The sequence below is a fragment of the Chiroxiphia lanceolata genome, chromosome 5 (assembly GCF_009829145.1).
Source record: "Chiroxiphia lanceolata isolate bChiLan1 chromosome 5, bChiLan1.pri, whole genome shotgun sequence".
Classification (NCBI taxonomy): Eukaryota; Metazoa; Chordata; class Aves; order Passeriformes; family Pipridae; genus Chiroxiphia; species Chiroxiphia lanceolata.
The window spans coordinates 67152351-67180317 of record NC_045641.1 but is presented as its reverse complement, the minus strand read 5'-3'; the positions used below and the strand labels follow the sequence as shown (position 1 = coordinate 67180317).

At 40.8% G+C, this 27967-nt stretch overlaps 1 protein-coding gene across 4 annotated transcripts in view; it reads right to left on the bottom strand.

Annotated features, from left to right (window-relative positions):
* EPS8 (epidermal growth factor receptor pathway substrate 8) overlaps positions 1-27583 on the bottom strand; it is a 136289-nt gene extending 108706 nt beyond the window's left edge. The window contains exon 1 of one of the 4 annotated variants that reach the window (XM_032687235.1): positions 27335-27583. The gene's annotated coding sequence lies outside the window, so the exon portion shown is untranslated. Of the gene's footprint in view, positions 1-26886; positions 26973-27334 lie in introns of those variants that run through there. The other 3 variants (XM_032687232.1, XM_032687236.1, XM_032687234.1) reach the window with 3 other exon arrangements.
* Between the last annotated feature and the right edge of the window lie 384 nt (positions 27584-27967).

Here is a 27967-nt window from a genome sequence, read left to right as displayed (position 1 = left end):
ATGACTCAAAGAACATTCCAAATACCAATTTCCAGATACAACCTTGTGACAAAACCACCCATCATATCCCTGTTCACCCTTTGCATTCTACTACTGGCTCAGAAGGGGACATTTTTCGCCACAGGTGCTCAGAGCAGTAGAAACTACGCTGTTAAAAGTAACTGGGCTAGTTCATCTAATTGACCTTTTTTGTCCAATTTTTCTGTTCACCAAAGGAAAAAAAAAAACAAAAAAACCACATGACATTCCACAGAAACAGGGAAACAACATCCATCCCTTGCATATCTCATCATAGAGATTACCAAAATGCCCACTGTGCTCAGTAGCAAAGAAAATTAACGCTCCCAGTTGCCCGCTATCAAGTCCTTTCTTTTCTGGCCCTCTTGTAAAATGAGAGCTGAAGTAATCCAGGCAACTGTTCTGCTGTAGCCTGAAAAGGCAGGTTCTCTTGTTTTTTCAGAAAGGCAAAATGAACTACACGAAATTCCTAGCATCCACACTAAAATTTAACAAATAAAGAGGCTTGTTTAGAAAATTTGCTAATCTTGCCTTGTGTAAATTTATTATAGCTCATTTACTGTGTGAGACTTCTAAAGATGTAGAAGAAGGAAGCCAGAAAAAAGGGAACCCGTTCACAAGGAGAAGGATGTGCAGCAGCATGAAGGAGCAGTCAGTAACTAGATAGCTAAGAAGAAAACTCATGGCCAAAGGGTGAATGATTGAAAATTTGGTTCAGACCGGTATAAATTTAATACTGTGCACTTATTAGTGCATAGTATTAGTACACAGGTTAGGAATCTGGCCCTTCCTAACACTGCTACCACACTGCAAAACTGTGTCATCAGAATGATCTTGACTCTCTTCTGTTTATTAGGGAAAGCACAAATTCAGGCAGCCCTTTGAAATCACGTCCTCAAAGGAAAGCACAGAGGTTTCCACATCAATACACCTACAGAATTCCACCACATTATGGCCATAATCGTAATAAAAGTTATTTTGAGCACGGCCTGTGGTAATAAATCAGTTTTAGTGCCAATAATTTTCTCTCTGTAGCTGAGAAGCAAGGGGAGTTTCCCCCATCATGACGTAATCAGAAGTTGTTTCCTAGCTAGATCATTAAATTTTTATCTCAAGAGAAGACAGAGCACACCACAGACATAGCCTCTGAAACACCTAAAACTTCTATCAAGCTCATAATTTTTTTCCATGCTTGTGCACATCAAGTCACATTGTTTATACTCAATTATAAAGCCAGATATGCTCCATCAGTATATGCCACCCTCTCCCTCGGAATCATAAATTGGCCTGTTTTCCCAAATACCATTTCTTACCCATGCCTTTACACTTATCCCAAATAAGAGTTCCTGATGTTAGAGCTCATCTAGTCCCCTGGGATCAAAGCACTGCACTGCAAATGATGTTTTCCAGTCTCTTCTGGTATTGCCCATCAAGGTCACAAAGCTTCTGCTCTAACTCAAAGCAACCTGTTACACAACTCAGCAGCTAATGACCTTCTTTCTTCTACTCCATCATTAGTACTGACCACAGTTTTTGAACTCATCATTATTTTTTGTATGACCTATACCTCATGAATTAATGGTTTATTATAATTTAATGTGCTTCATTGTATCACATTCCAAGTTAAATCTTCCTAAAAATCAATGCAACTATGAAAAGCAAGGTTTGTAATAGCTTTTATTAGTCTAGTAATGCATCTGGGCAAAAAAAAAATAAAAGAAAGGGAAAAAAAATAAGAGAGCAAGAGAGCAAACCTGTTTTCAGGCCAAAAAAAGCAATGTTATTTTGTCAAAAGAAGAATCAGGAACCTAACAGTCTGCAACAAGGATAAGGTGGCAATTTTCTTAGGGCCACTCTGTTCCTTCTAAAGAATCTGCAATGCTCCTGTTGGAGCATAACTACTAATTCCTCTTAAAAAAGAAAAAGGAAAAACCAACCAATTCAAACAAGAAGCTAAAAAGAACACAAACAAACAAAAAACCCCCCAAGAAACAAACACACAAAACCCCCAAGAAGCAAACAAACAAAAAGCCCCCCTAAAAAAACAGATTCAAACAATAAAACACATTTTTTTTAGTACTTATCAATACCACTTTACTACTTTTATTGTTAGTTCCCACTGTACTGATGCACATCACCATGAGCAATCCATGAGTCTGGAGCAGGACTCTGGCCAGGAGAGATCTCAGAATACTCTGAAAGGCAAGGATTTCCAGGGACCTTGGGCTAAATGTTCTCCTCAGATCCTATATAGCAAATATGACAGTGCCTTTGCTGTTGGACACAGTCCCCTGCAGATGATGACAGGTATCAGTGATGGCCAAGTACTTATAAGGAGCCCTACAAAGGACAGCTATAAAATAATATTCCTTTAATCAATTTCTACCCAGCTACTCCCAAGCCCAAGCTAGGAAACAGCTTTCTAAAAGGTTCCACTTCTTAAAAAAAAAAACCAGAAGAATGACAAAAACCACCACTTATCTCTAGAAAGGTTTTCTTGATAATGTTTCTCTTATTGAAGCCTATTAAAAAGTAATGCTTTCAGTAATGTCTTGCAGTAATGCCCTTCTACAAGGGAAGGGTATACAAAAAGGAAATCCTCATGCTTAAATACCCTCCAACTTTTCTAAGTATCTCTCTTCCTCCGTTTTATAATTTTGGAACAAGAGTGTTTGTCCTTGATCTGATCCCAGACTCTTTTTGACTTTTTTATATATCATCTCATCTGTGCTTTTATTTGATGCACAAATCTGGAGCTGATTTTGCAACATGGCACGCAGAAGTACAGAAGACCAATGAGCATTCATTGTAGGTCAAGGGCAGGATTTACACCATAAACTAAAAAACACCTAATCCTGAGCTAATTGATCATACATGAAAACAAACATGTAAAATGCTCAACCTCCCTGTAAACTGAAAAAAACCCCAATAGCCCAAACCACCATAGTTACATGAATACTTTTCCCTGGCTCTATATGAATCAATCTGCATATCCCTTGCATTTCCACAGTATTCTTTGCCTGACAATTTTGACCAAAACACAATAACTTAAATCAACATTGCTGCACAACAAACAGAATGAGGACATTAAAAACCTACATGACCAAAAAGGACTTTTGTGTATCCCATCCAGAAGCCAAAAAAGGTGAAAGTCATTTCCCAAAAATGCCTAAAATTTTGTCTTGCCAATATCAATAAAGTATTTTAATTGTGTTTGGTTTTGTTCATTGCATAGAATCATATATTATCATTACTGACGCTGAACACACTCAAACACAAAATCCCTCTGAAGAAACAACTCCTAATCCAGTGTTTCACCATTTTAATCTTACCACCAGAATTCTTCTGGGGAAAATACATAAATAAAATCAGAAATCTGCTCTAACCATTCAAATTAATGTTCATACCTTCTTATTTTATGTATTCAAAGATACTTTCAGACTTGCAATTGGGGCCATAAAATACTACGTTTGTGGTGATGAATCAAAAGATAAAACCCTAAATTGGTAAACAAATTCAAGAAAAATGTGAATAAAACTGTGTTCACTGCAGGTTGAAAGAGGTTATGCCACATCTTTGAACGGAGCAAGAAGCTCGGGGCCAAAACCACAAAATGTAAGATACCAGTTTGTAATGGAAAGGCTGACAAGACAGGTCACAAAATACATCTTACACATGTATGTTGTAATACATATGTAATACAATGTGTATTACCAGGCTTAGAAAAAAAGGAGAAAGCTTATGCTGTGTTCAGAGCAGGCTTAGTGCAAACCCACAAAGCTCCTAAACACTTCTCATCTCTTTTATTCCTCACCATCTCTCTCCTTTCACAGAACAGAAATCTGTCAACATCCCACTGGGTAGGACAATTCTGCTGTCACTGACAGGACAACAAATGTAACCTAAACAGAAGCTGCCTGTTTGGCAGTAAAGAAATCAAATTTTTCTGGTACCAGAAGGAAGAACACAGCTCAGCTGAAGTGTGTGAATCTGTGATCAAGCCAGCAAGTGCCCAGTCTTAAACCCTTATTAAGCACACAGGTTTGTCTGTGAACACAGAAAGTCTGTGTATGTTGTCATTTTAACTAAAAGTTAATATTTGTGTCACTGCAGTTTATTAGCTAGTCTAATAAACAACAGCATAACAAAAAGGGGACAAACTTTTTAGCAGGGCCTGTTGCAACAGGAAAAGGGATTACAGTCTTAACCTAAAAGATCCATTTAGATTAGATATAAGAAAGAAGTTTTTTACAATGAGGGTGGTGAGGCACTGACACAGGTTGCCCAGAGAGGTGGTGGATGCCCCATCCTTGGAAACATTGAAGGTTAGATTGGACGGGGCACTGAGCAACCCGATACAGTTGAAGATTCCCCTGCTCATTGCAGGAGGGTTGGAGCAGGATGGCCTTTCAATGTCCCTCCCAACCCAAACTATTCTATGATTCTCTAACTTACTCACAGAACTGCTCTCAGTGACCTGCTCAGAATCTTACCAAAAACAAGGAGAGTGGTTGGGTGCTCAGCAAACCTCTCAACATCTCCTATGGCAAAACACATTTACAGCAAAGAGGAAAACTTCGGCAACTCTCCAGGGAAGTTTCATTTCTTCGGAACATTACAAAAATCAGAAAGGAGAGACACTCCTTTTTAAGCCTAATAAGTAAAGTAACAGTTGCCAGCCTAACTGGAAGCTGAACTTTACCAACTGTTTGCAGGAGATGTGATGAGGTGAGAAACTCTAGAAGCCTCTCCAGCATGTCAGGTAACCCACTGCATTATTTACATGGCCCAAGTAGTGTCATTTGTCTTTAACTTCAAAACAGTTTGTGCATCCTTATTGGAGTTTAATAATGAATCCACAGATTCCCTCCGTTTGCCAGGATGAAATAAAGACTGCTAAAATAAAGGAAGGATGTATACAGGAGGCAGAAGAGAGAGAAACCTTTTGATGCATAAAGATCATATTCCAAAGGAAACACTTTCCCTTCCCAGGAGGCTCAAAACATGGCTGTCAACATCAGGCCATGTCAAACATTCCCCCAAACACAAACCAGCTACTTCAGGTTGCCCACCTAGCACACAAACCCATAAAACATATAAATTATGTCAGTGGATTATGCCAAATGCATCCTGTGCTAAACTTCCTGCAAGCTTCTAGGAATTGTTTTAGAACAAGATGGATGAAGAAACGGGCCAAAGGAAGAAGTAAATGACAGCTCATAACAAGAATGTTCCTAGAAGACTAATACTGTCTTTCACAGCTCTAGAACATTGAAATCTAATATAATGGAAAAAAAAAGAGAGATGAAAGAACACTAAATAACTAAATACACTCTTCAGAATAAGAAATTGAGATATTTTGTTTCTTTGAAAGAGGGGAATATTAGCCCAACGAAGACAAGTATTTAAAAAAAGATTCTACTGGATTTAAATCAAAAGAAAAATTTTTCTCAGAAACAACAAATAGACCTCAAGATGCAAAACTGACATCTCTTTTATTAAAATGCAGAGGTCCTCAGGAGATTAAGAACGGTCTCACACATCTAAGGATTCCTAGTGCAGGATTTAAATGGAAGATTTAAGTCAACTTGAGAAGAAATTCAAAACTCACACAATATAAGTGGCTACCACCTTTATCACTTTTAGCTTTTTCTCTTTTGAGTGTACAGAAACATCCACTATAAGAATTTTTGTTTCTAATATTAATACTACTATTAGCATTGCAAATTTCACCGAAATAACTTACAGACTTAGCTTGACAAAGTGGGCTCTATCAATTGAGTTTTCAACCTACTGGTCTGAAAAATACTCTTCCCATGAAGACAAAAGCACAACAGTCACTGTATTACTGAAAGTTCATCTCCAGTCTAAAAACGAGTAAGTTAAAATGTATTTACAGAAATGTGAATTCAAAATGTATTTACATTTTAACCAGAAAAATAAGACTGCTTGTCTAATTACCCTTTCAAGCTTTAAACTCTACAACATTACGATTTCCCTTTTTTTTCCTTCCTCCTATCACAGGCTTAAATGTAACCAAGATTAATTTGATTTACCAGTCCTCTAGGAATTGGACAAACATAATTAATATATCAGGCTGAAAATTCAAACTTTTATTAATGGGCTCAGGGAACTCCACAGGGACATTCAAGTCTTTAAAAAAGTTAATCCTGTGTAAGTGTTGTGGTTTCAAACACTGGGCTTTTCAGTGAGAACACACTAAACTCTTTCCCCACCCAAAGGAAAACAAAGATGTGGTAATTCTCCACAAAGAATTAACAGAATAATAGCTGGACATATAGTGAAAAGGTTCTTTGTCTTGAAAGGCATAAATGCACTTCCCTGCATAAGAGATGATTGTGTTAACTGGAGCACTGCTTATTCTGTTACACTAAATATTGCCTCAGGACCTCAACGACCCATGACATGGCAAGGCTACATGCCAATTTATTAAGTTACTTCAGAAGAATGATGCTCAGGCCAGGATTTCGAAGTTCTAAATCTTTCCTTATAGGAAATTAATGTAGATGCAGGATGACTCCAAGTACAGCAGCAGAATGAAGTATTCAGTCTGTGTTTGTCATCTTCCACTTGAGACTAAGGCAGCTGTGCCACTGAGAGATGACACATTCCACCTACAACGTAAAAACACTTAAGTACTTGTCTGTAATAGCTCTAAGTTTTATCATCTGCAGCATCCATAAATTAACTCAGTAATTATTTGCTTAGTAGCGACACTGGGCCAGTGACTTGACAGGATTCCCTGATCTACCCTTGTGAAAGCAGCGAGACTCAGTCTGTACAGCAAATAACATTAGAACAAATTCTCCTGGGAAAACCAGGCAGGAAGATGCTATATTTATAGAAATGGGAGCTAGAGTCACTAGGTAAATGTTTTTAACCGTTCATTTTTTACACCAATATTGGCAATTGTGGGACAGCTGCAGAAGGGACCAAGAAAAAAAGTTTTGACCGCAGTGCTGTCAACATGCAGCTGGGAATTTAAATACCTCCTCCTGCAGTGAGTAGCAATAGTATGGCACAGCTTTGTCCCAGGAATGCTACAGGTTTCCATGAAACTGCCAGATATTAGGACTGCGTGCAGTGGCAAAACCAAACACAATGGGCACAGACGGATTACAGAAAGAGAAATACTTACTACTGAGCTGTAAAAATACTGCAGTGACAGCAAAATAAGAATATTGTGTTTAATCCCCTGTCTTCCTGAGGGAAATAAAAATGTTTTGCATATGAGACTTACTCAGAGACATAACAATTCACAGAATTAAAAACATGACATATTTTTCAGTCTGTTTCTTTTCTATGTACTTGAAGTGCCTTTTTGTTTGCACTGCAACCACTCAACGCTGATACAACAAAAAGCCTGTCAGTCCTGTAAATCATATTTTTAAGCACCAGTGAGACATGATTATGTGTTATTCAGGTTACCTGTGGATTCTTCTTGACAGTGTGAAAGCTGGCAATCCTCTAGCCAGGCAAGAAAATAATTATTTCCCCGTATATCACTGCTTGGACAGTTCCTAAAAATCTAACTTTAGCTTGGCATATTGGTTTTTTTTTTTTAGAAATCTGCAAATCCTTTGTGATTTGACAATTTCCAGTACTGTTTTCACCGTGAATTTCCTTGCAATACGGGTGCTGAAAATGACATTCCTCTGTCACAGCCCAAAGGAAAACTTCTCACCCAAGCCTGGAGGCTCAGCTGAGCACTTCCCAGGGCAAGCACTGGGACACAGCAGCAGATGCAGGAGCTCTCCACTCAGCTTGCACCCATCAGGGAAGAGAAGATGGATACTAAATAGTCTGTACTACTTATTTTTCCCCTTTGCAAGCTGTTACAAACCCCACGTTTCACTCCATTACGTTCCAGGTTAAGACAGCATAACAAGGAGGGAGTTGGGTAAATGTTTCCCACTAAATTTGCATGAGGGAAGGCAAATATCTGTGGCCTTACACACTTACTCTCAATCACTGCCCTGAGGGTGTAAACCATACCTGTTCTACCAAACTGAATGGTTATTTGCATTCAAGTAAGGACTAAGATGCAAAGCATCAAAAACAGATTTCTAATTATAACTATATAAAATATCACCCCACTCCCAACTATCAAACATCATAAAAGAGAAGGAAAAAAAGAACTTGTGACATGCCCAATAACTCCCTCTCCTCCACCTCCAGGAAAGGCAGAAAGTCAGCTGAGAGCTTTATTTTTTTAAACACATTTGCCTCCTCTTCAAGGAGACTTACAGAGAAACCAAATTACCTATGGCTTCCAAGCTGGTATCAGAGCTCGTCTGCAAACGTGTCTCAGCACAAGACCTCAGGTCACCACCCTACATTTCTTTGTATCTCCAGCCTTGGGCAAGTTCAACTTGTTTACTAAAACTGGCACCAAAAAAAACCCCCATCAAACCCACAACAAAACAAATGAAGAATAACCTGAAAATCTGTAGAGGAATAGTTTTCAAGGGCAAAGAAGGATTGGCAGTATTAGTTGAGAACTAGATTCTTTCCTCTGCTTCTTGGGAAAATTTAAAAAAAAAAAAAAAAAAAAGAATCGCCACCCCCACAATATCCTGTCAAATGGAAGCTATGGAGTTTTCCACTCCCTGAATCAGGAAAACGGCCTCTCACTTACCACAAAGTCAAGGAAACCCCACCACAATCAGGGTTCAAAGGCAGTTTTGCTCAAGAGTCATCTGTTCTTTATTTTTTACCCCAGAGGCACCACAGCCATCACTCAATGCTGCAAATCAGCTGGTGATGAGAAGTAGGCAATAGGGAACTAACGGTTGGAACTGAACAAATAGTTACAGACATCCAACATACCTAACAAAAAGCCTACAAAAGTTGAATGTAGAAGGCTAGCAGGACCTGACCATGGTGAGAAAGACTCTTATAGAGAATTTTTGGCATTATCAACTAGTCTGGGCACATCCCAACTGATCGGGATACACCAACAACAGGGGTTGTCATCCCCTGCCAGCCTCTCCTCTGTCACCCAAATGTACTGCAGAACGTGAGACCCACTGCTGTCTACAAACAGCTCACAGATGGTGCTAAACCACTCAGCTGGATTTGAAAAGAAACCCAAACCCAACACCATAACTCAATCCAGCTGCAAACTCAGAGAGGCACCCGGCTCATCATCTGTGATCCAGACTGTGCTCTGCTCTGCTGACTGCTTGGGGGCACCAACAGGGTTGGCCCACTGCCCTACCACAGAATGTGTGGTAAAACATCACCCAGAGTAAGAGAGAACATCTTACACAGAAGAAAAAAGCCACCACATTCTTGCATGTGGGAGATGATGGCTTCTTAAAAAAATCTCTTTTGATTAGAGTTCGGCAAAAAAAAGCATAAAAATCAAAAGAGGAGAATTATTCTTGCTAGATAATGTTAAAATATTCACACAATGGTTCCTTACATTTTATCCCCATCAAGATTTCCTTCTTTCCTTTAAGTCCATGTGCAGCTCCTTCTGCTCCTGTTATCTCCTTAGGAGAAGGGCGAGGAAAAGGAGATGTCTGAACTGCTCTGGACGAGGTCCAGCCCCTGGGGCACTAACTTTGAAGGTGAGCTCTCACCTCCGTGGTGCTTCAGAAGGAAACAATGCCTTGGCAGGGCACAGGATGCCAGCTGCTTCAAAGCATGGGGAAGAGAAAGTGATTTTCAGGAGCAGAAACCCAGCGGTGCAGACAGCGCCCGTCCAGCCCCTGCTCCAATTCCACTGGGTGCCCGTGTGTCACTCTCAGCTCCTGCAGTGTCCCCTTCCCACTGCACTGATGGAGGCAGAGCCACAGCACCAGAGACCAACAGCCTGGGCCAGACCCTCCATCACTGCCCACCAGCACCTGGGAAACTCTGGAGCACCAGCTCCAGTAGCTCACTCAACACAAGAGAGTTGAGCGAGAAGGAAATCACAAACAGGGTGCAGCAAAGAGAAGCAGAGACGGAGGGATTCATCTTTCTCAGTACACCAGAGATGATGTTTTATTGGAGTTCATAGACTTAACACATTTGCAGAGGACTACTAGAAAGTGAAATGAAGTGTGCACACCTAACACGTGTCCCAAATGGGATATAGGGTGACCAGTTACCATAGCAACTTTCCTTTCAAGGTCCAGGACAAACCAGATTTCTGATGCTCCACACTGCTGCAACTGTGAGAACAAAATACCCAAGGCAACTATTGATACAGTGCTATTTTAAGTGCCTGGAAAACACCAAAGGAAAATAAACAAAAATATTTTGCTTAAGATCATAAACCCTTTTTTTTTTTCCCCAGGAGGTCTCCAGAAAAAAACCCAAACAATAAACCATATGCAACTGGTGTTCAAAAGCAAGAACCCAAGGAGTTGTGGGGAAAAAAAAAAAACAGGTTAGTCTCCATGAATTTAAAATTTGACATTTAGAACACCACCATTAAACAAAAGCACACCCTTTAGAAATGTTATCTAGCATAAGGGTTATAAAAATGTGTGATGACTAGTGCAATACCTCAAAAGCTGATCAGGTAAGACTCTTCTTTAAGATCAGGTCATTACTTCATATAGGAAACATAACTTCACTCAGAAGAGATCTTCCATTCACTAAGTAGCATTAGTACTTTAATAAGAGAATATTTCAATTTTAATCTGAGCCAGTCTCACCACTGTGCTATAGAAATCAGTTTTGCTAATTGAAGCAGCATTCTCTTTCAAAACAGTAAGCTGCAGACTACTTGCTACAATGGAAATGGCTTTCCTTCATTAGCATGTCCAACTTAGTTATTTATACTATGCCCTTTAGAAATTCCTCATACTTTTTCCAACTGATTCCTCATTTCCTTTTATTCAGTGTTTAAGCCTAATGTGAAAAGATTCTATTATTCAGAAGCATGCTCATCTTACTGATGGATGAAGTTGTACACTATTTCTTTAAATGTGATTGCAATACTGAAGTGTAGCACCAGCAAAAAAGCTGGCAAAGTTTGCCTTCCTTTGGGATAAATAAGAAAAAAATTGTATCTCGTTGTCCTCACAGAAAAAAAGTTGATTTTCCTGTAAATTATGACTCATTGATTTTTTTTTTTAATGTTTTTAAAGGACTCTCAACAGCCTTTTTTAATTCAGTAAGTTTAAGGTTTGCAAAACTTCCTTTTCCTCCCAATATTATTATCTGTCAAGAAAGAGCTTCCAAGCCATTGCACCAGAGGTTGGCAGAACTGTAATCTTACCTTAAAAGGGCTGGTAATTTAGGCAGGCAGTCACAACTTTTATTTTGTTTCAGAGAAATAAATGAGTTATTGAGAGGTAGTATGGAAATCACAAATCCAGTCAGTACTAACATCTAGTCTGCCCTAACCATTTGCATCACCTTGAAAGTCACTTTTACACTATCAGCCATAAATCTCAGAGAAGATCATTGCATTACCACTGCAGTCTGAATTCTATTCAGGAAAAATGAAAAAGGCTTAAACAAGACAATTTTATAAGTATATAATTTAAGTTCTGTTCAACTGACTAAGCATTTCAAAGTGTATGTTCTCTACAGGTTGCAGAAATGTTAACCAGTGACCTAACCAAATGACAGCATCAGAATTATGACACGTCTACAACTTGCTGAGAGAAGAGGAAAGGGGAAAAAAAAGAAAAAAATCGTAAATCACACTTTGTCAGGTCAGTTTTACAGCTTCTGAAATGCCAGTTGCACATTTTAGCACACCACTAGTCTCAAATGGTGAAGGTACTGTCAGTCAAAAGATTCCCATTACAAGCAGGCTCTGGGTTTGTATTTAGGCATGGGAATCAGTGAAGAGAGAGAGGGAAATAATCTCTGTACTGAGAATATACTAGAATATAGATATAATGAAGTGGAAAAATAATGAAGAAATTAAACTATACAGATTTGCACACTACAGCCCTGTAACACAAGCAGCATCAATGCTGAGTTAAGGGCCAGTTACAGCTGGAGTCACCCAGGGATTCCTTTTGTCTTTCTGCTCTTTTGGCTCACAGCCCTTTCAGATGAGAAAAGGGACCATGCCAGCAGTGCTCACACATCCTGAGTGCTTCAGGTCCTTTCAAGACAGATGGATGGTCAGGGCCTTCATTCCCCAGCTCTGTATTTTTAGGAATCATTTTGCATACCTTAAGTGTATGTGCAGACTCTCAAGAGCCGTTACAGGAGCTTGGCTTTCAATCAGAGCTTTGCACCTGCTCTCTGAAAAGTCTAAACTCTCAAATGCTCTTTCCTCCTCCTCCCCAAAAGGAGTATTCACAACTGAGGTTCCTCTTGAGAGAAAAATTTAGTGTCTTCCATGGTATAATCTTCAGCTAAAGCATTGTATCCTCTGATTAAACTTTTATCTTAGAGCACTCTATTTTCTTGAATTGTCAAAAAATGCCACGACCTGGTTTTAGCGACCTGTAGGCAAAGTGCCCAACACCTCTTTGAGCTGCAATGCAGGTCTCACTGCTAACTGCCCAAGCCCTCATCACTAGAGTCGCCTCTTCCTTTACTCCTGGGAACAACATTTAAATTTGAATGCTGGTGCCTCATGTTTTATCCCCTGCTGGATGAACCAGCGTATCCATTTCCAGCACTAACAAGTTTAAATGAGTAGTGACAGTTTCCAGTCATGCAGAAACATAGGCAGACTCAGATGTCATTCTCAAAATGGTAACTGATTTGAGAGAGAGCATCACAGTCAAGCTGCTAATCTAGAGCTCTGCTTTTAAATGACTCATTAAAATCCAGGGCAGATCAAAGGGTCTGATAGCACAAGGATTATTAGAAAAAGCCCCCCCACCATATTTAGCACGTTAGCTAACATGTTAGAATCCTCGAGAAGATAAAGCAATTTTAGTTTCAAACTAAAGTATTCGCCTTTGTGAGAAAAGACAACTTATTATTAATTCAAGATAAAATCACAGTAGTGCTGGAGGTGAGCCAGTTTATTGTTTTCACGAGACTTAACAGACTGAACTAAGATAAGAGAAGAATCCCAGGGCTTTGCAAAAGAGGGATAAAAGCTACAAGCTCTGGTTTTGCCAAGCAGCAGCACTGACACCCCCACTCCAGACCAGTGTTTGCTACCACTGTCAGAGGCTCACCTGTTATCATCACCGGAGATTTAACTTTCAAGGATCGTTGAGGCAATCATTTTGGCTTTCACTGTCTAATAGATGGCAACAGAGATCTGAAGCCAGTGCAAAAGATCTGTAGACTGTAAAAATACATGGGAAAAACCCCTACATTCATATGCTTCATCCATGCAGTGAGTGCTATGAAAAACACAGTGGTCATAGGCAAGAAAATTAACGATGTTAATTTAATTTTCCGTTTAACTGTCAGCCTTTACAGGGGTAAGTCTAGCTAAAGACTTGACTGAAAACAAATTGAAGTGCCTCATGGCTGGGCACCCTGGAAGCTCTCCTAGCTCTCAACAGTCAGATCCCGAAGTTTTTAGGAGAGATGAAGTGAACCCTCAACATTACCATTCTGCTTGTTCCCCCACTTCATCTGCACATCACTCACCACAGCTAATACACCCACCTCTACAATGCCAATACTCAAATATGACAGATGATTCTTCAACCTTGCAAGTGGTTGGAAACTGTGATGGATTTCAATTGAGAAGAGCTTAGACAAGTTTACAGTGAGGTTCTTAGCTTTGTTTGAGACAACAGCAAGTAAAGTTGAGGATAAGCTGCCAAGTTGAATCCATTAGAAATCCCAAATAGCCAACCATGCAGAGATCTCAGCTACATATAAAATTAACAGCCGCAAAAAAAAAGCTGTTAGTCCTCGAGTTTACTTCAGTAGGGCGCAGGAAGCATCCAAAAGACATCATCCATCATTAAGCACTTACATCAACTCTGAATTTCCACCTCTCATCTGAAACCTACAGCTAAACAGAGTAAAATCAGAAGCAACATATATCAAACAATGTATTGCAGCACTTTCTGCTTTTCTTCACTATACAGCATTTCTAAAAACAGCATTCTAAGATTTCTTTGTAGTACATACCCCAGTGACATACCAATGAGATAGTGGAATTCCTGAGGACTGCAGAAGAACATTAAGGAACATTAAAGAGAGACAAAGGAGACCATTAGGTTGTTTTATATGCTCTTTCTCTCTCCTTTTTTTTCAAAACAGTCCTCTCATCTCAGATAAACAGAGGGTTTCTCTTGGTTTATTTGCTTTTGTGTCTGGAGTTAGATACTGCCCAGCAGAGTTTTCATGAAAACATAATGCTCATTTAAAATAGTACACACTTCAAACAGAAGATGTGTCTCACAGTAGGATGAGGACAGAAAAAAAAAGAAAACAAGACTGGTGACAAATTCTTTTAAATTGTTTCCAAATGATCTAAGTTTCCATTAATAAAACGAGCACACAAATTTTCTTGGGGTTTGCTTTGTTGTTTTGTTGTGGGATGTTAGTTTTTTAATTTGAGATTTTCGAGCCTCAATCTCACAACGACTTAAGTTAAAGAGGCATACAGACAATTTGTTCCATTAATATCAGTGGAACACAAAGGTATTCAGAGATCCAGGTTCTGATCCAGCATCAACCCTCTCACCCACAGCTGAGCCAACTCCTTCACAAACATCACTACCAAGGTTTATCCCTGAACTCTTCCAAATGGGCTGAAAAATACCTTCAAACCGGTGAAGGGAAGTCTTAGGCAATACTTGGTAATTTCTGAAACTAGATTTCTCTTCACTCCATCCAGCCAAGGGGGAGAAGACTTCTTGCTAAGCCACAAACACTTGAGTACTACTGCAAACCAGATCCTATGTGCCACCCCAGATTCACAACACATGAACTGTATCACTGTCTGGAATACACTGGCTGCAGAAGACAGCAGAATGTACACAAATGAGGGAAAAGCAAGAGAGGGCAAAATACTTGCCTTTTTTTTTTTTTCTACCAGAGAGCAACAACTCAGAGCATTTCTAGGAGTTCTAGGGGGGATATCTGCCTAGAGTGGAGAGTGCACACTTAGACTGAGAAGGCTAATCAAATACAGTTTCCAACCAGTGACTGCAATATCACCACACCAATGTCTATTAAAAAAAAAGGAAAAAAAAATTCTGTACAACAAAAATGACCCCAAGCTCCAGATCTGCATAATTTCTAAGGTCAGTTGATCCCTGAAGGCACATGTCTATCACAGGCTAAGAACAGGGGAATTACTGGACGTCTCTGTTGTTTTATGTCATCATAGCAAGAACACTGCCTCAGAACATTTCCTAGTTACTGGAAGCTAGAGTCCCACGCAGGGAGCCCATAAAGAGCAAGGTCATCTGTAAAATCACCATGCACTTTTCTTTACATCCTAAAGAAGTCTCTGCACTAAAGCTCTGTGAGGGAGGGTATAAAACCAAGAAGGACTTGCATCTCTTGTGACACGTTCCCATGCAAATCCAATTTTTGGACTCAATTTACTAGATTGCCTAAAGTGACATCTGCAAACCTTGTTTGGTAGAAGCTATAAGGGAGATGTGACCATAGAGAAAAAAATGTTATTGCTGGCATTACTGGAAGTGCTAGCACAGCATGCATCTGGACATCCCAGTCTCTGTACAGCACAAGCTCCACGGTCTCGGAGGTAGGAAGGCCCCAAATCTCTCAAAAGTCAAAGTGAACCTACACAAGAAGCTCCCCAACATTTCCATGGATCTCACCCACAGGGTAATACAGCCTTTAACTCTTACAAACTGCTTTGCAAAGAAGTGGCTCGGTCTGCCATGAGAGCAAAAAATTACTGTGCAGAGAAGGTTAGAGTGGTTCAGAAAGTGATTTGAGTTTACACAATTTATACAGTGAAGGATGAAGAGAAAGAAGTAGAGATTCCAGGAGCAGCTGCTTTTAGCCTATGAGGCTCTGGAGAATAAGGTCTGTATCTAGAGGAGGAAATCTGGACTCCATCTGCTATTTGCCAAAATATACATACATACATACATATATATATATACACACACACACAAACAATAGCATTTAGAGGGTTGCAGCACATATTGGCATTCACAAGATTCAAATACAGAATGACTGAAAATTCACTAATGTACCTAGTGGAAAATGCCAATGTTTGTCAGGGGCAGGCAGTTTAAATTACTGTGTCTATCTTCCTCTGAGAGGAAGGATAAGAAAACTTCATTAATATTTTTCTACCACGAAAAGAAGGCCAAAACTCTCCTCCTCCATACTCTCCAGAGGTCAAACTAGATTTATAATGATCTCTTGTGGCTTTAAACAGGTTTTATAGATTAGCTGACTCAAAAATAGACACAATGTTTAAATAATAACATTCTCTTGAAATTGAATGCCTAGTACAACAAGCCTCCAGCCACTGGCTAAGATCTGGAGGAACTCTGACCATAAAAATATTTGTAATAAACCAAGACATTCCAAAATTGAATGCTGTTGACTCCATCCACCTGAAAAGTAAATGATGTACACTTAAAACATCTTCAGTGTGGCCTGCTTTAGCTAGGTGCAGATCTCCATGAAAGCACACAGAGAGAGGATGTGTTCAGAGTACAAACACCATTCCCAGGTTTGGGTACTGGACCCAGTGAGCCACAGCAGCAAGGATCTCCATCCTCAGCCAAGAGGCATGGAGACCACCGTGTCCCATGCAATTGGAGCCTGTTTCTGGTACTGGGAGAGTACAGTTAAAATCAGCTTTGATATGTTTGCACCGTCCTGACATCTCTACTGTAGGCTGTGATAATTTCATTCAAAGCCTGTTTCCATACAATAATTGCCAGAGGTCATGCCACCAAGGGTCAGATGAGGACCTGAATTCATTAAGTGAACCAATATGCATGTTGCCTTTTTGCTCCCTTTTCAAGTACACAGGCCAAAGGAGGAAGCACAGGAGAGATGTATTGTCATCTCCTCAATGGAGCTGTTCCTTGTCAGCTACACCATTGTTTAACTTGTCACAAGTACAAGCAAAACAGTACAACACAGCAAACCTCACCAACTTGTGTGAACAGCTTGGAAGTCCACTGGATATCACTTAATTCCACGAGCCAGTGAATACACGAACAACGGGAATCAGATTACTTTGCTCGTATGTTTTGACAACAGCAGTTTCATTTTATTTATTATGATAATTCATAAAGCACCATCAAATGCAGTGCAGAATCTCTTGTAAAAATAATTACAATCTAGTAATGCAAGATGTCATTGAAGCACACCATTAATTCCTTGACAGTTAGGGAATGAGCCAAAGACTTTGTGCAAATGAAGGATTAGCAAGGCTTCAACACACATTTCCTTGCACTTTAAATGTGCAAGGAGCAAACCTTATTAAAACAGCACTTCGCAGTATGCTTTAAAATGATAGCCCCTGAGGCAGATTTTTTGTACTTCAAAAGATAGTTATTATACTACTATATGTTACAGCCTAGGATAACAGAAAAATAAATTCCTATCTAATTCCTGTATAGAGGGAGCATAAAATAGTTGCTGTTTCCTACAGTTGTCAAGAAAACCCAGACTTTTATGCAAAATGAGGTGTCACCAGTCTCACACAATAAAGAGAGAACAGCTTTAATACAATGCTACGAATTGTCTTCCACTTGGCTGCTGAAAATATTTTGAGCAGCTAAAGTAATCTTTTCTGAACCTACCATCCAGCATTTGGGATGTCTCCAGATGGGCCTCAGGGTTATAGGTGTTTTAACTGCTTCTATTTCCATGCAGAACAACTTTGTGGTTGCATATTTTATGGCTGTTTTTAAAGTAAGATTTCCCTAACATTAAAAAAAAAAATCAAAAGGTCTGGTGCCTTTTCTTCTCGCTGTTTAATAATGTTCAAAGTTGTCTGAAAATTTGCTTACACATAAAAGACTGAATCAGTTACCTGCTTTGCATCATCTATGTTTTAAAAGTCCTTGCAGTACAGACACTATGAAATGATGACACCCACGATCCAGATTTGTGTGATTTCTCTTATGTGTTAACTCAGGTCTTCACAATTAGAATTATTAGGAAATAAGCATTTTACCAAATATGAAGATACAATTAGACCCAGATAAATTGCCTATAGCAAGTAGACTGCCCCACTTGGTAAACTAGAAACCCCTAAAAACCACCAGAAATATCTGCCAATGTTAAAATCAAGATCTCATAACAAGCAGTTAAGAATGCTGAAAGAATTTGCAGAAGATGTTGCATTCATCCAAACTTTTCCATCTTATCTCAGATGTTTACAGTAAAAAGAACAGAGAAGTTTTCTTCAAAGCACAATTATTATCAATCCTCTCCAATCTTCAAGCACCACAATATTCTTCTTATAATATGACCAAGTAACCCCCTCTGATCCTCAGGAGATGTTAGCAAAATAATTGTTCCCCCGCACTCCTCCTTTATTTTTTTCATGTTCTTATTACTTCAGGCAGAAATAACTTGGATATACTATCATCAATTTACCAAAACAGAATTCCCCTGCATTTATTTTAAGTCAGACTTTTACAATTACATCGTACATTAGAGCTAAATCTAATGATTTTTCAACCTGGCTGGAACTGATTGGCTCACTAAGTCTACAGTCTAATTCTTCCCTCTCTCTCTTATTTTGCTAACCAGAAGAGAAATGAATCCACCTTCAATTCTGTTGGAATCAATCTTCTTTTCTCTTTCTCACAATTTATAAGCCAGAGGCTTAAAAAGTGTTCATATCCGCTTTTAACAAGCTGGTTATGCGAGATAAGCACAAGAACATTAATAAAAATAGCTCAGCATTAAGTCATGAACGTTTTACAAAAGTAGACCTAGAAAAAAAAAAGAATCCTAAAGGCTCATTGTGATTTATACCATGTCTCTTTTCCTATACTACCAATTATCAATCATCTCTGAAAGATACCTTCTTTTATATGCCAATGTCACGAATGCAACTGCTGCCAGCTCATTCCTAATCAGGTGAGACACTACAGAGCACAGACCACCCTCTAGTTAGTCCTGGGACCTGTAAATGCTGGAATACTGCAGAAGAAGTGTATTCTTTCCCAGTTATGGACTTTTACTTTTTTTTGTGATTAGTTTTTTCATTTTTTTTTTCAAGAAAGCTCCACAAAGATTTCATGGCTCTCCCACACACTGTACCTCAGTACGATCCACACCATCACTTTACCACCACCCTCAGTGGCTCCAGTGTTCACAAAACCTGTACCTAGAACAGCAGCAATGGAACCACCAGTACTGAGGCTTTTATTACTGCAATTACAAAAAAGCAGCTGGTGGTAATAATACTACTGCTTAGCATTTATATGATGCTTTATATCTTCAAAAGGCTGTATAAACATTTGCTAATTAAGCCTCACAGAACTCCTAAGAGACAGATACTTTTTTTTGTTTATTAACAGGAAAACTGAGGCAAAGAGACAAAACAGCTGTTTCCAAAATCTAGATTTTTAGATTATTTTAAAAAAGGAAATGGAGATGTCAGGACAGTTAGAACTTTCAGAGTTATAAAAGTACAGCTTAAAATACTCAAAGAATCCAATGGGACATAAATTCTCATACTCTGAGCATCCACCCCCTCAAAAAAAAAAATAAAAAAATCAGCAAACCCTGTCCCTGGGAAGACACAGCTCCCTGCTGCCAGCTGCCTTAAGCCACTTGCCACTGTGGAGTACAAAAGGCTGGATTGCACAGGCCAGTGGGATCATTCCACCTGCCAGACCCCCAGCCTGGAAGTCCACGAGTCCCTCTTCAGAAGTCAAACACTTGACAAGCTGCACAAAATTATGATTTCAAGTGGCCACCACCAAGACTGGGACTCAAGGGCAAGTTGGTTCTCCCCCAGGGCAATATTCTGCTCTGTCACTACTTAAGGAAGATATGAACCCTTCTGTTTCCTTGCACACTGGCATTTAGCTTTCATATAAAAGTAAGAAAAACTTTAAAACCTAAGCAGAAAACAAAAAATTCCACCACGTACTGAAGGAGCTTCTGAGATCTTACATTCATATTCAGTAAGACATTTATTGAACAGACTTTTTTATGTGTATTAGACACCTCACTCACATAGGGAAAACAAATGCCTACACACACTCTAACAGCTCCCATTCAGGTCTTGAGCTCTAGAACTGCTTCAAGAGAGCTTAAAATTATTGCCTAGACAAAATACACAGCATTCGACCTTTAAAGAAGACGTTACTTATGAAACTCTAACCCACAAATTACATGACTACCCATGTAATTTCACATACAATATTCCCCACTGGGATCTATAGGTCTGAAATGCTTTTCAGAAGACACTGGAATAAAGACTAATGACACAAAAGGGGAAAAAGAATTGGTTTGTGAGTAAGAAAAAAGCTTTACTGCAAAGAGTGGCATGAAGTGCAATTAAAGAGTGATGCAAAACAAAAAGAGCAGGGAAAACTTAGGGGTTAAATAAATAAATAAATAAATTAAAAAAGCAAACAACAGGAGACTAAAGCTACATCAAAACTCAAGTGTAGGATGGATCAGAATACAGAAGATGGTGGAGGAACATGACTCAGGCAAGTGAAAAAGGAAGGAAAACAGTAACAGCTGAGCCAAGGGGCAGGCTGAGCAGGGGGAAGTGAGACTAAAACTGAAGGTAAGGCTCAAAATCCAACAGTACTTTATCCCTAAAGCAACCATGAGAAGGGAAATTGTGACTGCAGTGGAGAAGCTGTGTTTGTTTCTTGGCAGAGGTAGGACATCCGTCACACAGGGCTGATTTACCTAATGGACACTGAGGTGCAAAGTCCAGATTCCTTACCCTGTCCTGCCCTCTGTGTGTGAGATAGCACCACGAGGCTAATGACCAGTTAGCTGGGATTTATTACCCACAAGGAAGTTTGCAGCTAAAACAGAAACAGACCCCACCCTCCCACCTCCCACCCCTCTGCCCTCACCCCTGGACAGGTCTTTATCCATGAATACAGGAAGAAAAAGAAACAGAAAGTTGAAACCAATATTACACTGAGGTTGTGAGAGCGCAGGAAGATCACCAAGCAATAAATAATGCTAGAAGTGAAGAGAATAAGTAATTCCACTTTGGGAAAAGCGAGTCTTGAGATGACACAGAAAAAGAAAACATATATGTAAATACAGAGCCTGCTACCCAATTCTGAACGTGAAATATAGATGGATATTTATATCTCCAACTGAAGGCAGTATAATACACTCGCTGGCTTCTCAAGATACGTACAAAGCTGAAAATTACTTCAGAGGCACAACTATAAAAGGCTGACTTTTCCATGCCATTTTTAAAATTGCACAGCAGATCATCAAGCTGAATTTTATTACGACTTGATATCACAAACTCCTCATGATGTAACTCAGTTTCATTGCATTACCTTTGCTAGATCATTGTCAAATGCACTCAGCTACATGAAAAACTCAACATACAAGATGAATGTCTTGCTCTTTGTACAAAGGTTCACATTCACATGCTCTGAATAACAGAACTGGGCATTCAAAAATATTTTTATGATGTACACTGCGATTCTGCTGAATCTGATGAATCCCTGCATTAACCAGATAACACTTGGTGTTTTGGGGAGTTAGGTAACTCCCTTATGGGTTAGAAAATTAAGGCTTTCTCAAGGCTAGTTACTCCAAATTATAATTTACACTGTAAACAAAGAGACCTTTGACTCAGGAAATAGAGAAGACAACACCTCAGACACACTGTGAAACCAAGCAAAAAGAGCGAAAGCACCAAAAGAAGGAAGAGTACATGAGAATGAAGAGCAGAGTCTTCAGTCTTCACGGAAGGAGCATTCAGAGGGATGAATTAAGCCCTCTCAATTGCCCCAGAATGAAAGAAAGTGCTCATTAAACAAAGTTCACGTTTCAGGTGAAATAAAATTCACCAGGAGCATTAAGGGAACAAATCACAGCAGCAGCACAGTCTACTTAAAGTTAAAACATTGGTAAAACTGGAGTAATCTTGTATGTCACCAGGTGTCTGCAAGTATTGAAGGGCAAATGGACTTCTGTGATCTCGTGTATTTCACATGATTTTTAGATCAAGATTTATGGAGCTGTTTCGGGAAGGTGGGGTACGTTAAATACCATTTCCTAATGGGTCTGGGCCTATCTAATGAGCAACAAACAGGTACTGCAAACACCTCACTTGCAGCTTCAATTTGCACTGGGGACAATTTCCGGAAGGTGAGTGGGAGGAGAAGGGACTGCTGATGGGAGAAGCAGCAAGCCTCGTGCCTGTTTTTCTACTTGGTCCTTCTTTAAAAATGCTTTTACATGCAGGAGCAGAAATGAAAGTAATAGACACGAATCCCCAGGAGTCATCCCCTTATTTTCCAGTTACAAACATTCCTGGGCTACAGACATTAAGGCTTACAGTGAAACTCTTGCAGTAGATTTAGTCTGTAGCATCCAGCAGCTACAGCACGCTCCAGCCCTCCACCCCAAGAACCAGCTCTGGCAGCTTCACCATTAAGTCAGCTGAACACAATTCCTCTGTGCTTATGGAGGTCTTGCAAGAAATTGGATGTTCCCTTACCTGCAGTGGTAATCTATGAAATCCAGAAAATACTTAAGCTGTAACATTTTGGATTATTAAAAGACAAATCCTCTATCTCATCTAAACCCAATGCGCTCTTAAAAACAAAAAAAACCAAAAACCCAAAAACCAAAAACAACAAAACACACACAAATCAAATCCCCTCCAAAAACCAAACACCATGTTATCTGTACAAAACCTATTTTTCGTAGGACTGAACATTCATAACCCCTACCCTCACTCAACAGATACCATTCCTAAAGTTTACGACTTTTTTTCTAAATATTCTGTTGAAATACTCAAAGGTTTCACAGCATTACACGACAAAGGGTTCACCATTTTACAGCTCGGAGTTTTACACTGTTTGGTTTTGATTTCCTGCTTTCTGCTGTAGCTTTATAGAGAACACGGCAATTTCCATGGCTGGTCAAAATGACAACATGAGTGAGGCTCTAAGAACAAAGGCAAGTAGAATCCCCTGTCACCACAGTAATGAAGATGCCTGTCACGCATCAGAAAACTGCACAACAGAAAATCCCACAGAAATGGATAACTTCATGGAAAATACTAACTCTGAACCTTTGAGGCTAGACACGTCTGCTAACTTTGTCTATCCAGAATGCATAAGGTTCCTGAAGTCTATTCATAAAAAGACAAAGATAATAAATGCGAAGAAAGTAATTTGTAATTTGCTACTTCCATGTTAGATCTCAACCCTGTGGAGATTCACAGCATGCCTAACTTTAATTACCGAGACATAGAGAGGAAAGGGAAGAAAGGGCTGGAAGCGTTTAACTAGTAGCAATTCAAGGCCCTGAGTTGGTTAATATTTAAAAATTTCACTAAAACTGACGTTAAAATCAAAGGCATGTGTTAGTGATTGTGGGCTCATGGTCACAGCTCAAAATGAAAACAGATCCTACAGAGCTAATGTTAAGAACATTTCCATTTGTGATTCATTTTTTACCCCCCCAGTGTCCCTGACACGCAATTGGAAACAAAAAAAATTAAAAAAAAAGTCCCTCCCCACAAAACAGATGTGATGGTTGCTTCTTCCCACATCATCATGGTCTTTCCAAGAAGGCTGTGACTAACTTCAGCAGGGAACAAGCAATTATGCAGGATCTCTGAGTATCAAGAGCTATAAAAGACACCTTAACATTCCATTTCAGTGACTGAAGAGCTCTGTTTTATAAATAGTTACACAAATGTTTTCTACACACACCCCAAACGGTCTCACTGACTTAGATAAAACTTCCTACAACTTTATACCTAAGTTCTTCCATGGGCACCACAGGGAGAAACTCAGCAGTCGTTCAGGACTGAAGTTCCCAGCAAAATGTAAAATCTTGGGATCCAGAGTGGAAAACTGAAATTCCTAGGTATCACAGTTAAATCAAGATCTGTACAAAACTGAGAAATTCAGCGCGTTAGATGAATAAATTGATAGACAAATCAGAATCCATCTCTGGAGTTAAGATAAAATGGCACCAGATACGTCCCCCTCCAAAAGCAGGAATTCTAGTTTCTGGTAATGCAAAGGATTTAATACTGAAAAAACTGAAGAACTAGTACTGAGAACAAGATATGAGTCTCATATATTGAATTTTCACCTTGAAAAATATACCAACTTCACTGTTAATTTCATGGGTACTGTGTAAGTATGGCCCTACCACGAGGAAAAAGGGTATTTCAGGCATCGCAAAAATCAATGAAAAGCCTTCTAACCATGAGCTGTTGATTAGCCTCCTTGGGAATCCAGCTCAGGAATAGAATGATGAAAACTGAATCCCTACAGACAGAGGGGACACAGAACCAGATGCTATTAAGTGAGAAATCAGGAAGAAATCCTGCTTTCAAATGAAATGTGAGAAGCAGACCCATCCACATGCAGAAAACACACAAGCAAAGAAACTTTCTGATTCCTTTTGGAGGGAGATTCAAGAATGGGGCCACGCACACTGCACCATAAGCACCACAGCTAAGAGGAGTTAAGGGTCTTTTCTTTCTGGCCACCAGCCCCACTTCAGAGAGAGAAGACTCAGGATGGGTCACACACCAAAGGGCTTCCTTTTTCTGTCTGGCACAGCTAAAAGCTGTGTCCTTGAGAAAATCTCACACCATTGACCAGTCATTCACCATATGAGAGATGCAGGAACTGTAATTAGGAGCATAAGAGCAACAAGTGGTAGACACTGAAATCGAAGTTAGCAAACACTTTATGAGTGCAGTCTTCATCGTGTGGACTTCAAGTCTTTTCTCACCACAGTATTTTAGAAGTTCTTGTATATTTAACCTATTTTGATCCTCATCGATCTTCCAATTATTTGACTTGAGATGTTAGATTTTAATAAGGTTTTACCCACAGGACAAAAAAAAAAGCAACAGTTAATGTGACTGATTTGCATTTACAGCTGGACTATGGACAGAAAGAAAATAAGTGCAAAAATTCTGTATTTTTTTTTCCATCTATGCATTTCACAGCAGAAGTAACTTTAGACTAATCTTGCCCTCTCTATTACTGCTATAAATAACACAGCACCTAATCACTACTGAGTGTCCTTCCTTGTGGGGTGTTACCTCCCTCCAAATAAATCTAATGGGATGCTTTGACTGCTTTCAAAATTACAGGCAATCAGAAACATACATTCTGAGCTATGAGAAGGCATAACTCAATACTGCAGCCATTATGAGTGTTTGACAATACAAGCCAGCTGGACAATTACAGTCCGAAGCCACTTATGTTTCCACAGTCTCTCCCAGTAAAAGCAACCAGCAGCTGCAACCTGCTTCTGTGGAGCCTTGAGCACAGTATCTCATTACCTGATGATACCTGCATGCTAATGATGCTACACTCACTGTGAACTGTGAATCAAGAGGAGATGGGCTGCGTCTCCCTTACACCTTGGAAACCCTGTAAGCTCTTTGCAATCCCCACTGCTCGCTGAGAGGGTACAAACTCGCTTCAAGCCTGGCCTAGGAGAGGCTTCTTCTCAAAGGGCAAAGGCAGCAGCATTTCCATGGAAAGGAGATGGGACGCACAATGCTGATTCAGTATTTCCAGTTGCTAACAACAAAAATAGTCATTTTTATGTTCTCCCATGTAAGCAACTTCTGTAGCTGACATATAGTCATTGCACAATCACAAACAAGAAGGAATATGGTCAATAGGAAGGGAGGAGGACCTTATTTTTGATGATGGAGAGGCATAATTAATATTACTATTAATTATTAATATAATCTACGCTGCAAAGGCACGCAAGATCCATCATTTGGTTAATATTTCAGCAGACACAACACAGAGCAGCAGGACTTTTATCTTCAGTACTTCACCTCAAGTAAACAAAGTAGACTCCACAAAAGGTCATACCACTGCACGCCTGTAGCTCTGGAGGGTACGAGACCCATAAGCCAAGGCAAAGCACAATTTCTGAGTGGGAGGATTGGTTCCCAACCAACATCCTTAAGAAAAACTTGTTCCAACCTTTCTTCTATTGCCTGCTACTCACTGGCTTGAAACTACGGTTTAGTGGAAGCTGCGATGCCTAGCTTTTCATGGATACAATGCAACCCTACTGAGGTTACAAGGGGACAGGAACATCTCAGATTATGCCGCAAAATGCCACGAACCTGTTTTCCACCGTGTGTCCAGGTCACTTGCGCGCTGGCAGGGAGTGCGTGTCATGGCGATGAGAGGGGCAGGAGAAGGAAAAACGCCAGGGAAAGTTATCAGATAGAGGGAAAGGGCTAAACAGTGTGGGAGACGAAAGACAGCGGGGGAGAGCACCGAAGAAACGCAAGCATGCAACAGGAGTATATCAATATATCTCACCCGAAAGCTGCCCCTTCGCCCGATTCCAGCAATACAGGTGGAAAAGCCAGCTCAAACACCGGGGAAGAAATACCACAATAAGGACTGAAAGGCAAGTCACCTGGTCGAAGGTGAGGCAGGAGGAGGAGGAGGAGGAGGAGGGCACCGGCGGATCCTCAGCCCGGTGGGAGCCCGGCGGGCAAGGTGCGGCGGCGTTACCGCAGCGGGAGGGGGAAAATACGCGCACACCTACACACCTACACACACGGAGAGAGGGACGCGGGTATAAAGCCACGGCGGGGGAACGGCGGCAGCAGCGAGCGCTGTGCCCGGCCCGGGAGGGAGTTCTCGGCCGCCCCTGCCCGAGCGGCGGCGGCTCCGCGGACTGGGGGGGTCAGCGCCCCGCAATTCGCCCCGTTCCCACCCCGTGCGCGCTGCCCCGGCGGCTTTTGGCGTCGCGGATCAAAAGTGGGGGGGCTCGGCGCCCGGGGGAAATCCCTCTCCCGCCCCGCCAGCCTCTTACCTTCCCCCCTGAGCCCTCCTGCCGCCCCGCGGGGCTCCGGGCGGCACGGCCGGGGCTCCCCCGCTCGTCGCCGGCGAGCTGCGGGCAGGGGCGGGCGCGGGGGCCAACAAAGTGCCGGAGCGGAGCGGGGCGGGCGCCGGGCACCGGGAGCAGCGGCGGAGGGAGCGGAGCCGAGCTCCCTCTGCCGGCCCCGGCTCCGGCTCCAGCCCCGGCTCCAGCCTCAGCCCCGTTCCAGCCCCGGCCCCGCGGGCTGTGCGGGATGTGCGGGGCCGCCTCGCCCCTCTGCCGCTCCCCGCCGCGCCTCACCGGGAGCTCATGCGAACGCAAAGGTGCTGAGCAGCAGCTCTCCCCCCGGAGCGGCGCTGAAATACGGGAGTTGTTTAAAGTCATCGTAAGCCTTCACCAAAAAAAAAAAATCTCAAATAAAAAGCCATGCGATAAAACCTACCGACGCTCCAAAGCAAAATCCTTCCCCGGAGAAGTAGGTGTATCTAAACCACCTTTGGAACTAGTGAACGGCGAGAACGTAAGTCTCCCATCCTCGCCTTGAAATCCCGGATGAAGTCTCCCAGCTGTTTATGTTGTTTCCATCTGGCATCACATTCCTCCCGACTCTGACCATTTACACGTGTCTTTCACTCAGCACAGGGGAATAGTCCCGTGTCCAGATACTATTGGCACGTTTACAGGTAGCCAAAGTCCTCACGCTACAGCCGTGATTTCTATAACGAGCCACTCCCCTCCTAAAATCAGATTGTTCCACGAAAACCTCTGTTTTAATGATTTCACTTTCAAATAAGCTTTTGCCTTTTGTGACTCCAGAGAAAAGCTTGAAAACATAAATCTTTTGTCAGCATTAGACATAGGAAAACAGCCTCCATTCAGGTAGTATATAGGAGAGCTAATCTGATTTTTGAGGTTCTGTTCCTGATTTTCGATCAGGATTCAACTGCCAATCCTGAAAGACTTACACACCTGTTTAATTGTGTTCCCGAGGCTCCTTCCAGGCTTCACCAAGATTCCTCACGAAGATCAGAATCTTATCTAGACCAAACAGTCATTTCCATTGAGCCACTGCTAT